We start from the raw sequence: 10,109 nt of genomic DNA on the forward strand, positions 1-10,109 counted from the left end.
TGATGCTTCCTTCCTAGTCCTTGAACAGGAGTTAAGTAGTACACATGGTAAAGTCGATCTAGCCCAAAGACAAACCAGTTACATAAGAGATATTAGGAGCAGGAAGGGCTCTCAAAAGGCTACACAGACAGATAGACAAGCTTCAATAATGATCTATCTCTAAAACAACAGAGCTTATCAATGGACAGAGTTGGTCTAGGTATCCCTTCACTACTGAAGGAAGTGAGAAAGAGACATAATCAGGAAGAGAAAGAGAAAGGTAACAGGAGTCTAAGCATTTTCTCTCTCAGCCCCTATCCTGCTGGTCTGACCATCTCTGCCATTCTCAGGGTGTGTTGGTCTAGACCCTGTAAAAGCCACACCAAATTACTGGGGAGAAAAAGATTTAGAATTTAAAAATAGGTCCTTGCTCTTTGATAAGAACTGCATTCACTGCAAGAAGGAAGGAAAGGAGTGCCCATCGACTCGTACCTAGATGAACACCACACCCCTGTTTTCTAACACATCAAAACGACAAGCTTTCCTTTAAATACAAGTTCAACCTTACATCCCTTCTGAGAATTGCTTTGTGACCAACAGGGTAGGAGGGGCCTCTTGATGCTCAGATATGAGAGAGAAGAACTCATGACCCTTAGGGAGAAGAATCAAAAGAACTTGGAAAGTCTCAAAAATGCTCTTAGAAAGGGATGCTTTTTCATCTATCTTTTGAATGGAATCACAGTTCTTGTATGGTAAAACATTGTGGATCTATCATTTTTAGAGAATATATTTCTTTATTTAACTATTGGCAAGTAGTGCCTTGTCTTATCAGGAAGGGCCAATATGTTTTCATCAAATTATTATCTATTGAAGGATGGATCAGGGTGGCTGTAGACAGGACCTCTAAGTCTGAGAGTGGTGGGGAGATGATCTGTGGTATCCCTTCCCTCATCAAAATTCTGTAGACCCCACAGTAACCATCAGAACCCAGGACAAGGAGAAATGAAAAGAGAGGAGGAAGCGAAGAAATATCCCTGACAGGAAGTCCCAATCTAAAACTATGGGTGGTTTGGCAACCTCAAAGTTGGGACCTTCAGCAGCTGACATTTCAGTCAATCTGCATCATTGCCTTCTTGTCATTAATGAGGTTCATTCAGTATCTTGTAGCTGGAATTCATTCAAGAGGGACATATTTGACATGAGCCAGAGGAAGTAGGACACCACAAAAAAGGTGACTTGTATCCTTAGAGTTCAGCAACTTCTGTCCCCAGGGTTGTATTAAGAGTATTCAAAGGCCAGCAGGGCTTCTCTGCCCATTTGCAGCAATAAGCAGATCCCTACCCAAAGGAATGGCCTGGAATTCTGCTGGGCAAGCTGACGGTGACACATGTTGTGTTAGTCCGTTTTGTGTTGCTATAAAGGAATACTCAAGACTGGATAATTTATAAAGAAAAGAGTTTGGGGCGCCATCGCTGCTACAGTCCCCTCAACACTATGGCTGTGCTCTGCCGGCAGGTCCTTGACTGGCACCCACTGATCCCCCTCACCTGGGCCTGTATGGCCAGGCAGATTTCTCTTGGAGAACAGAAAAGGATGACTGCTTCTTTGTTGTGTAAACTGACTACAGCTTCCAATAGAGGGAGCCTTGAGGAGTTATCCTATGCTGGATCCAATAAATATGTGCAGGAACCAGAGTGCAGAATGAATCTTGTTCAATGCCTCCGTGAGAAGCAGAGACCCACTCCTATGGATCAAGGAGCCTTGCGAGCTAGAAAATGTCATCAGTTCCCTCCTGGACATGGGTTTCAGTGATGTTCATATTAATGAATTGCTCAGTGTACAACCAGGTACTAACCCTCAACAGATGCTGGACATCATTTCAGAATTTATACTCTTGGGTCTGAATCCAGAGTTTGTGTATGTGGCCTTGAAGAAAAGTTCCCAGTTATTGAAACCATCTATAATGCAGATGAAGAAGCGTTCCAGTTATCTGTGAAAGTTTGGGCTTGGAGACGGGAAACTAAAGAGGATGCTTCAGTGCTGCCCTGAAATTTTCACTATGCATCAACAGGACATTGAGGACATTGTCAGGGTCCTCAAGGAGAAGTGCCTTTTCACAGTACAGCATGTCACCGAGATTTTGCACAGATGCCCCTCTGTTCTTCAGGAGAATCCAGGTGAACTGGACAAATTCCAGTATGCATATTTTAAGATGGGAATTAAGCATGCAGACATGGTAAGGAGTGAGTCCTTGAAGTACTCATTAACGAAGATTAATCAGAGACATATTTACCTGGAGCGCCTAGGACGGTACCAATAAGAACGGGCAAGTGCAGATCCCTAACCCATTACTCAAGGACATCCTCAGAATTTCAGAAGCTGAGTTCTTGGCCAGGACAGCCTGTTCTTCTGTTGAGGAATCTGAGATTTTTAAGAAGCTCCTGACTCGAGAAGAGGAAAAAGAGTTTGAGAGTGGCATGTCTGATGATGAAAGGACAAGTCTGGATGAGAACCGGGAGGAGGTTGAGGAAGAAGAGCAGCTGTGATGGAAGGATTGGTGTGAAAGCGCCCAGAGAGATCAAGGAACATTCTAATTCTCTTAAAACTTTTGAGACCTTCACTTGAATTTTCTCAAGTTATTTTTTATTCTTTTTTTTTTTTGAGTTGGAGTTTCACTCTGTCGCCTAGGCTGGAGTACAGTGGCGAGCTCGTGGCCACCCCAGTGTCCTGCTGGGCTCGGGTGATCCTTCCACCTTGGCTTTCCAGGTTGTCGGAACTACAGGTGTGCACTACTATGCCCAGCTAATTTTGTTATTTATTGTAGAGGTGAGGTCTCACCTAGTTGCCCAGGTTGTTCTTGAACCTGTGGGCTCAGGCAATCCCCTTACCTCAGCCTCCCAAAGTGCTGGGATTACAGACTTGAGCCGCGGCACCTGAGCTGTTTTTTGTTCTAAAACTGGTCTTTTGATTTAAAAAATTATTATTATAAATCACCTGAGAAGTAGGCAGATCAAACCAAATAGGAAATGCATTAGTTTGATCTGTGTTTGGTGTCTATAGGGAGGGCTCTGTTCTGTCCTAAATAAAATACTTTGGACTATTTTTTTTAAGTTTTATTGGGGTTACAATTCTGCAGCCTGTACAAGAAGCATGGCGGCTCCAGCATCTGCTTCTGGTGAGGGCTTCGGGGAGCTTCCATCATGGTGGAAGGCCGAGAGGAGCCAGCATCACATGGCCAGAAGGAAAGAAGAGAGAGAGGGGAGGGATGGGCCAGGCTCTTTTGAACAATTAGTTTTCTTGCAAACTGATAGAGTAAGAGCTCACTTAATCCCTCGAGAAGAGCATCGAGCCATTCATGAGGGACCCATCCCCATGACCCAGACCCATTCCAGTAGGCCCCACCTCCAACATTTAATGAGGAGCAAGAAGCCAATGTCTCCATGCTTCAATCACATGGACTTCAAATCCCCTTGCTGCCATGCAGGGGTTGGGAGAGTGGAGCCTGCTACAGGGAAATGTCATTCCTGCAGCCCACATTAGCCACTAAAACCCCGCTGTACCCTCAGTGGACACAGTCTGGGTGAACAAGTCAACACACAGACTCATGCCCTTGAATCTCAGTCCATCCAGCAATGGACTAAGGAGAGATTCTTCGAAGATGGGGGGGGTCTAATATTACTACAACATAACACACCTTATTCTGCTCTTCCTTGAAGAAAATATTGACATGAGTCAAATCTCCCCTGTTGAATGGATACAGCAATATATTGTCAGTTCAGCTTAAACAGAGAATTGGTATAAAGGCACTTAGCCTAGAACCTAGCTGCATTATTTGTAAGAAGAGTTTCATGATGAAATTGTTACCATAAAAATATAAGTGTAATTTAATAAAGCTACTTAAAAAGTGGAGCATCCAATATTTATGCAAATTTCAAACTATTCATTAAAGCTAGTCCGCTTTGCCCTTTACTAGAAACAATTTTCGTTTGTCTAACTTTTGTTTTAAAGTAATAAAACCAAATTCTTTTCACGAGATGTGAGTCCTGTTTCACTTCTGGAGATCAACTACATACAACTAGTACTAATTAAAAAGTAGTCACCATGGGAATTGAATATGTAGCTTGCTGCATGGTTTTGTATTTAGAGTAATGGAAAATAATTAATAATTTCTGCTTGGTTAAAAGCCCACATTTCCCCCCATTTTGGAGCAACAAAAATGATGTCTGCTGAGTAGGAACAGTATACAAAGATTGACTTCCCTATCCCAAGTCAGATCTAACCCAAGTCAGGTCAAATATGTATATATCTCACAACCAAGAGATGAATACAATAATGATACAATAAATTCTCATATTCCAACTTGGTTCTAGGCAGCAACAATTTGAAAATGCTATTAGTGTAAAAAATATTAATTCCCATTCATAGACTTAATTTAGATACATAATTACTGGAATTTGTCAATAAAGAGTGTATGTTTATATTAGACCACATTTACTATTAGTCTTATAACAATCATATAAAACAGGTAGTCCTCATTTTATAGAGTAGAAAATTAAAGCTAAAGAAATTAAAACAGAGCCAAAGTAAAAGACAGATCCGGAATTCACATGGAAGCTGTTGTATAAACTTAATTGTCACATTATTTCTGTTTCCCTTCAGCCCATGGTAGAAATGTATAAAATTGATAAACTCTTATATGTGAAAGAGATCTTAAGTGAGTCATTTAATTTAATTCCCTCTCCTTTTCCAGAAATTTCTTTATTAGTATTCCTAAAAGAAAGGACAACCAAGTCTTTCTTGGAAATTTCCAATGCTGGAGCTTCTTATTTGGGAGAAGAGTTCATTTCATTTCTGGACCACTATAACGGTTAAACAGATCTTCCTAACTCCAAAATGGCAGTGTGAAGTTATTTATAACCTTTTTCTCCTCTAAAATTCATCAGCAAACAAGAAGAACAAAAAGCAGAGAAAGAAACTCTAACCTCAGGGAAGCCAGAAGAATTGAGCCATAACCCTCAAACCACAAAGGATGAGGACTAGAACATAAGATGCAGTGGTAAATGATTCAACAGAAAAAGTGGGTTTCACAGGAATAGGGCTGGATATCAGTGGGAAAGGCTGGAAGTGAGAAGCAAGCTAGTTTGCCTGGTAGACTCTGAAAAGAACACAGAATTTGATTGAGGTTAATATTCTGCAAGTGGAGATACTATTGAAAGTGGTAGTAAGGCAGGAGGCTATTGAAGAGCAGGATGAATAGATGGCTGTTGGCTTTGTTTGTTTGTTTGTTTGTTTGTTTGCTTTAAGAGACAGGAGCTCACGATGTTCTCAGGATGGTCTTTAACTCCTGGGTTCAAGCAATCCTCCCACCTCAACCGCCTGAGTAGCTGGGACTACAGGTGTGCTACCAGTACCACCATGCCTGGCTTGTTAGTTTGTTTTTAGTTAGGAGAAAGAACAGTTAGACCAAAGTATCCCCAGTCTCCCCCCACCAAATAGACACAAGCAATTCCCCTTCAGGATACCTGAGGACTGTTCACAAGAGGAGCTTAACTAGAACGGCTCTGGACTCAGGGATATGAGACCCAGAGGATGACGGGAGGGAGGAACAATGGCGAAAGGGGAAGGAAATTACAGACATGGATCTCCAGACTTAAAAAGTCATTAAGCATTCAAACTAATAAATTCAAAAAGACCCACATCAAATTTTATCACTGTGAAACTTCTGAAGATCAGGGATAAAGAGAAGATCCAAAAAGATTCCAGAGAGAAAAATAGTAAGAGATTATTTGCAAAGGGCCAGGAATAAGAATGACCTTGCACTTTTATGAGAAAAATTGAAGTCAAGGGGAAACTGCTTCAAAATTTTTGATGGAAATGATTTTTAAACTAAAAGGTAACATCCAGGCAAGCCATCAATCAAGTAAGCATACAAGTAACAAAAAGACATTTCAGACACACAAAGTCTCCCATAAATGCTTTCTCAGGAAGTCACCAGAGGATATATTCCACTAAAGGAGGAAGTAAACCAAGAAAGAGGAAGAGCGAGAGCCAGGAAACAGGAAAGAGGCAAAGGGAATTTCCAGGATGACAGCAGGGGAAGTTCTAGGACCACAGCTGTTTGACAGATCAGAAAGGCACCAGATCAGGCTGGAGGAGGGTATCAGAGTTCTGAAGGTGTTTATGTGGGGATTATATCTCCAGGAAAATTCTAGAATGTATAAATTATCTGACAGAGTTGACCTTGGGGAAAACTGTATAGAGAAATAGTTCACAGGCCTCTTATGCAGTTTGAAAAGAAAGAGTATTTTCAGTACTAAGTAAATGAAAAGAAAGGGTAATTGTTAACTCCAGGAAAAACAGAAAGTTGCATGAGAGTGGAACGATAATCACAATGCCTTACCTGGTTTAATAGTAAACATCATTTCAATAGTGAAAACATATATTTATAGATTAAAAATTAAACTGAGATATAATTTCATTGGGACAATGAAGAGAGGAAAGGGGTGTGTAAATAATAAAAATCTTCACCTATCATTGTGGAAGGACAATAGGTAACAGCAAAAACTGATGAGTTGGCAGACAGCAATATAGGCATTTTATTTACAAATGACAAAGTATGTCCCAGAAACAATATCTACAACAGTTCAATGTAATTACCTTGAAAAAACATGATAAGGTTGGAGGAAGGAGGGGGGACAAGTGGTTACTGTTTATTGGGATATGCTTTTTAGTATCGTTTAAATTTTTGAAGTTTTTTCCTGTAATATTTGCATAAAAACTAAAATGTTATTTTAAAAAAATGTATTCCTTACAATAACTCAACTATAATTAAAAATGCATAAGCCTATTTTGCATCATCTCAGGGTAGCCACCAAGCAAATGTCACTTTGATGCCTTCACTATCAAGTGTGTAACTATTCAAGTTAGGGCCAAGTAGCACCACTTTAAGAATTGCAGGAATGTGAAAAAGAACAGTATCTTAGTCTGTTCAGCCTGCTATAACAAAATACCGTAAAAACTGAGTGGCTTATAAACAATGGAAGTTTAGTTTTCATAGTTGTAAAGGTGGGAAAGTCAAGATTAATGTGTAGGCAGATTCAGTGTCTGATGAGGGCCCACTTTCTCATTAAAGCCATCTTCTCACTGAAACATCACATGGTAGAAAGGGCAAGGCGTTTCTCCCAGAGCTCTCTTTTTTTGAGTCAGAGTCTCACTCTATCACCCAGGCTTGAGTGCAGTGGCATGCTCATGGCCACTGCAGCCTCTACCTGGTGGGCTCAGGCGATCCTTCTGCCTCAGCCTTCCAAGTAGCTGGAACTACAGGCATGAGCCACCATGCTCAGCTCATTTTTGTTGATTGATTGTAGAGATGAGGTCTTGCCAAGTTGCCCAGGCTGGTCTCAAACCTGTGGGCTCAGGAAAACCTTTCTCCTCGGCTTCCCAAAGTGCTGGGATTATAGGTGTGAGCTCCCACATCCAGCCTCAGATCTCTTTTATAGGGGCACTAATTCCATTTATGAGGGCTCTATCCTTATAACCTAATCCACCTCCCAATGGCCTCACTTCCTAATATTATCACCTAATACCAACATATGAATTTTGGGGGATCACAAACATTCAGACCACAGCAAGCAATAAATGATGCATCGGTATCAAATGAAGTCCAGATGAAATCATAGCAGGCCATATGAATGAAAATTATGTAAAACTTTGAGTGGATCATGTGTTGAGAAAAATGAGTCACTTCCCAAAGCACATTGTAAAAGAAAACCATGAACTAAAAACACTTGGCAGTTAATACCATATTCATGTTGCAAGTAGCAATTTAGGTTCAGTAAAACATTATCTACCACATAAATGCAGTGCTGTTCATTTGAATTGTGCTTATTGGTTTTTGTAGGATTTTAAATAATGCTGGGGTGCCAAAAAATGTATGCACATTTTAAGAGATGTTATCTATGTAGTACTCTTCGAAGTCGAATTGACTTATAGTAGCAATGTGTAGTATGATGTTCGCTCAAAAGACGGCATTAATCAAGTGAATGCTAGCATCACCATGCCACAGGCAGGGCATCACCATGCCACAGGCAGGGCGGAAGCACAGTTGTCGTTTGAGGAACGCAAGGCCATAGTGAAGTGGTATTCGAAATTCAAGAACGTTATGAAAGTACAACGGCAATGGAGGTGCGAGTATGCAACAGCACCTCCAACACGCCTAACAATTGCATACATTTGTGTTAAGTTTGAGATGCACGGCTGTACGTGGGGTGTGCACAAAGGAAGATCCGGGAGGACTCACACAGAGGTGTCTGGATACTGATGGTCACCACCACTTTGAGCACCTCGTGTAATTGCAGAAGTCAAATGTGACTCGTATTCAACTTTTGTTATTAGTATGTATTGAGTATTACAATTTTAATACAGTTTTTTCCTTTCTTAAAATGTGTATTTTTGGGGCACCCTCTGTATAGTTAAATTTATGCTGTATAATTGCTGTGAGCATAAGAAGTTTATCCCTATTTTCATGTTAGTACATATTGGTATAAGCAATAATATAATCCTTTGAATAATTTCAAAATTATTTAAGTTACTCTGTTAAGAGAATCTGCACATTACTCAAATTTGAGAGGCACTGGCCTATTTGTTTTTACTGAGAGCTCTGACTGGGTCAGTTTGCCACAATCCAGGACGGAATGCCACCCTATTTGTGAGACTTATAAAGTACTCATCAACTTATAAGTAAAGTCCTTTTTTCTCTCGTCATTTTTAATTCACCAACTTTATTATCAAATGTCGTAGTAAGTAAATGACTTCATTGCTTTCATCAATATAACTTTTAAAATCCTGATCTCTACTTGCTGGGTGCATTCACGTATATATAATTTATGCCTCTCCTTAACTCAGAGGAAGCAGTAGGAAAAAGTTTGGGGGTGGGATATTTTAGTTTCCTTTTGCTCCTCTAACAATTTGCCACAAGTTTAGTGGCTTAAAAATGACACAAACTCATTATTTTATAGTTTGGCAGGTCAGAAATCCAAAAATGAGTTTTACTGGACTAAAATCAACATGTCAAGAAAATGACATTCCTCCAGACACTCTCAAGCAGAATCCATTTCCTTGCCTCTCCCAGCTTCTAGAGGCTTCCTGCATTCCTTGGCTCATGGGCCCATATCACTCTGACCTGTTCTTCAGCCATCAAATCACCTTTTCTGCCTCTGACCCTCCTGACTCCCTCTCTCACTTATAAAAACCCTTTTGATTAATTGGGTCCACCCAGATAACCCAAGATAATCTCCCTATCTCGATATCCTTAACTTAGTCACATCTGCAGAGTCCCTTTGCCATGGAAAGTAAGACATTCAAAGGCTCCAGGGATAGGACAAGGACATCTTTTGAGTGGCATTATTCTGCTTACCAAAGCGGTTGCCATGATGCCAACCCATCCCCTAGAGAGGGATCTGCTTTGGAAGTATGAAGGAAACTCATTCTCTAGACACAGACAGAAAAGGGGAATGGATGTAAGTTAAGACAGGCATTTTCATGGTGAATGAGAAGGAGGTTCTTTTCCTGAGGAGGATCAAGGAGCATGGTGAGCATTTGAAAAGGGTAGAAAAGCTGCTGTGGAAGGTGGGAAAGCCTCCAACTAAAAGAAAAAGCAGATTGCTTCCCTCGGGGCTTGTTGGAGCTGTGGACACAGTTACCTGAGGAAGACTGTGCTCCGAGTTCACGCCAATTACCATGCACACGAAGGATTACACGCAACCCAGTTCCAAAATAACCATCTACAATTTTATTGCAAACAAACCAAACAATGACATCAGATTTTAAGTGGTTCTACCACCCCCGTTCTCCTGCCATTGTTTGTCTTTTTCCATGATTCCTATAAGAAACCTGACACTAATGAGGCTCACACAAGGAGGAAAAAAAAAGAAATGAATCATCAACCACACTGGAGATAAACCAAGAAGTAAGAAACACTGATCTCTGCCCAAAAGAACAACCATGGTGAAAGATTGCATTCACAAAAGGGGCTGTGTATTCAGAGTTCAAATTTTTGAAAGGACCAAACATCGAGAGTCTGATGAGATCTACCAGCTGCTTCTCTTTTCTGAGATATTTCCCCTGGCGAC

General features: G+C 40.7%; 1 pseudogene; it reads left to right on the top strand.

Moving 5' to 3' along the window:
• The first annotated feature begins 1,473 nt into the window (after positions 1–1,473).
• LOC103258897 lies at positions 1,474–2,525 on the top strand (annotated as a pseudogene).
• The last annotated feature ends 7,584 nt before the right edge of the window (positions 2,526–10,109 follow it).

Source organism: Carlito syrichta, unplaced genomic scaffold (assembly GCF_000164805.1).
Source record: "Carlito syrichta isolate Samal-C Ts95f unplaced genomic scaffold, Tarsius_syrichta-2.0.1 Scaffold302400, whole genome shotgun sequence".
NCBI lineage: Eukaryota > Metazoa > Chordata > Mammalia > Primates > Tarsiidae > Carlito > Carlito syrichta.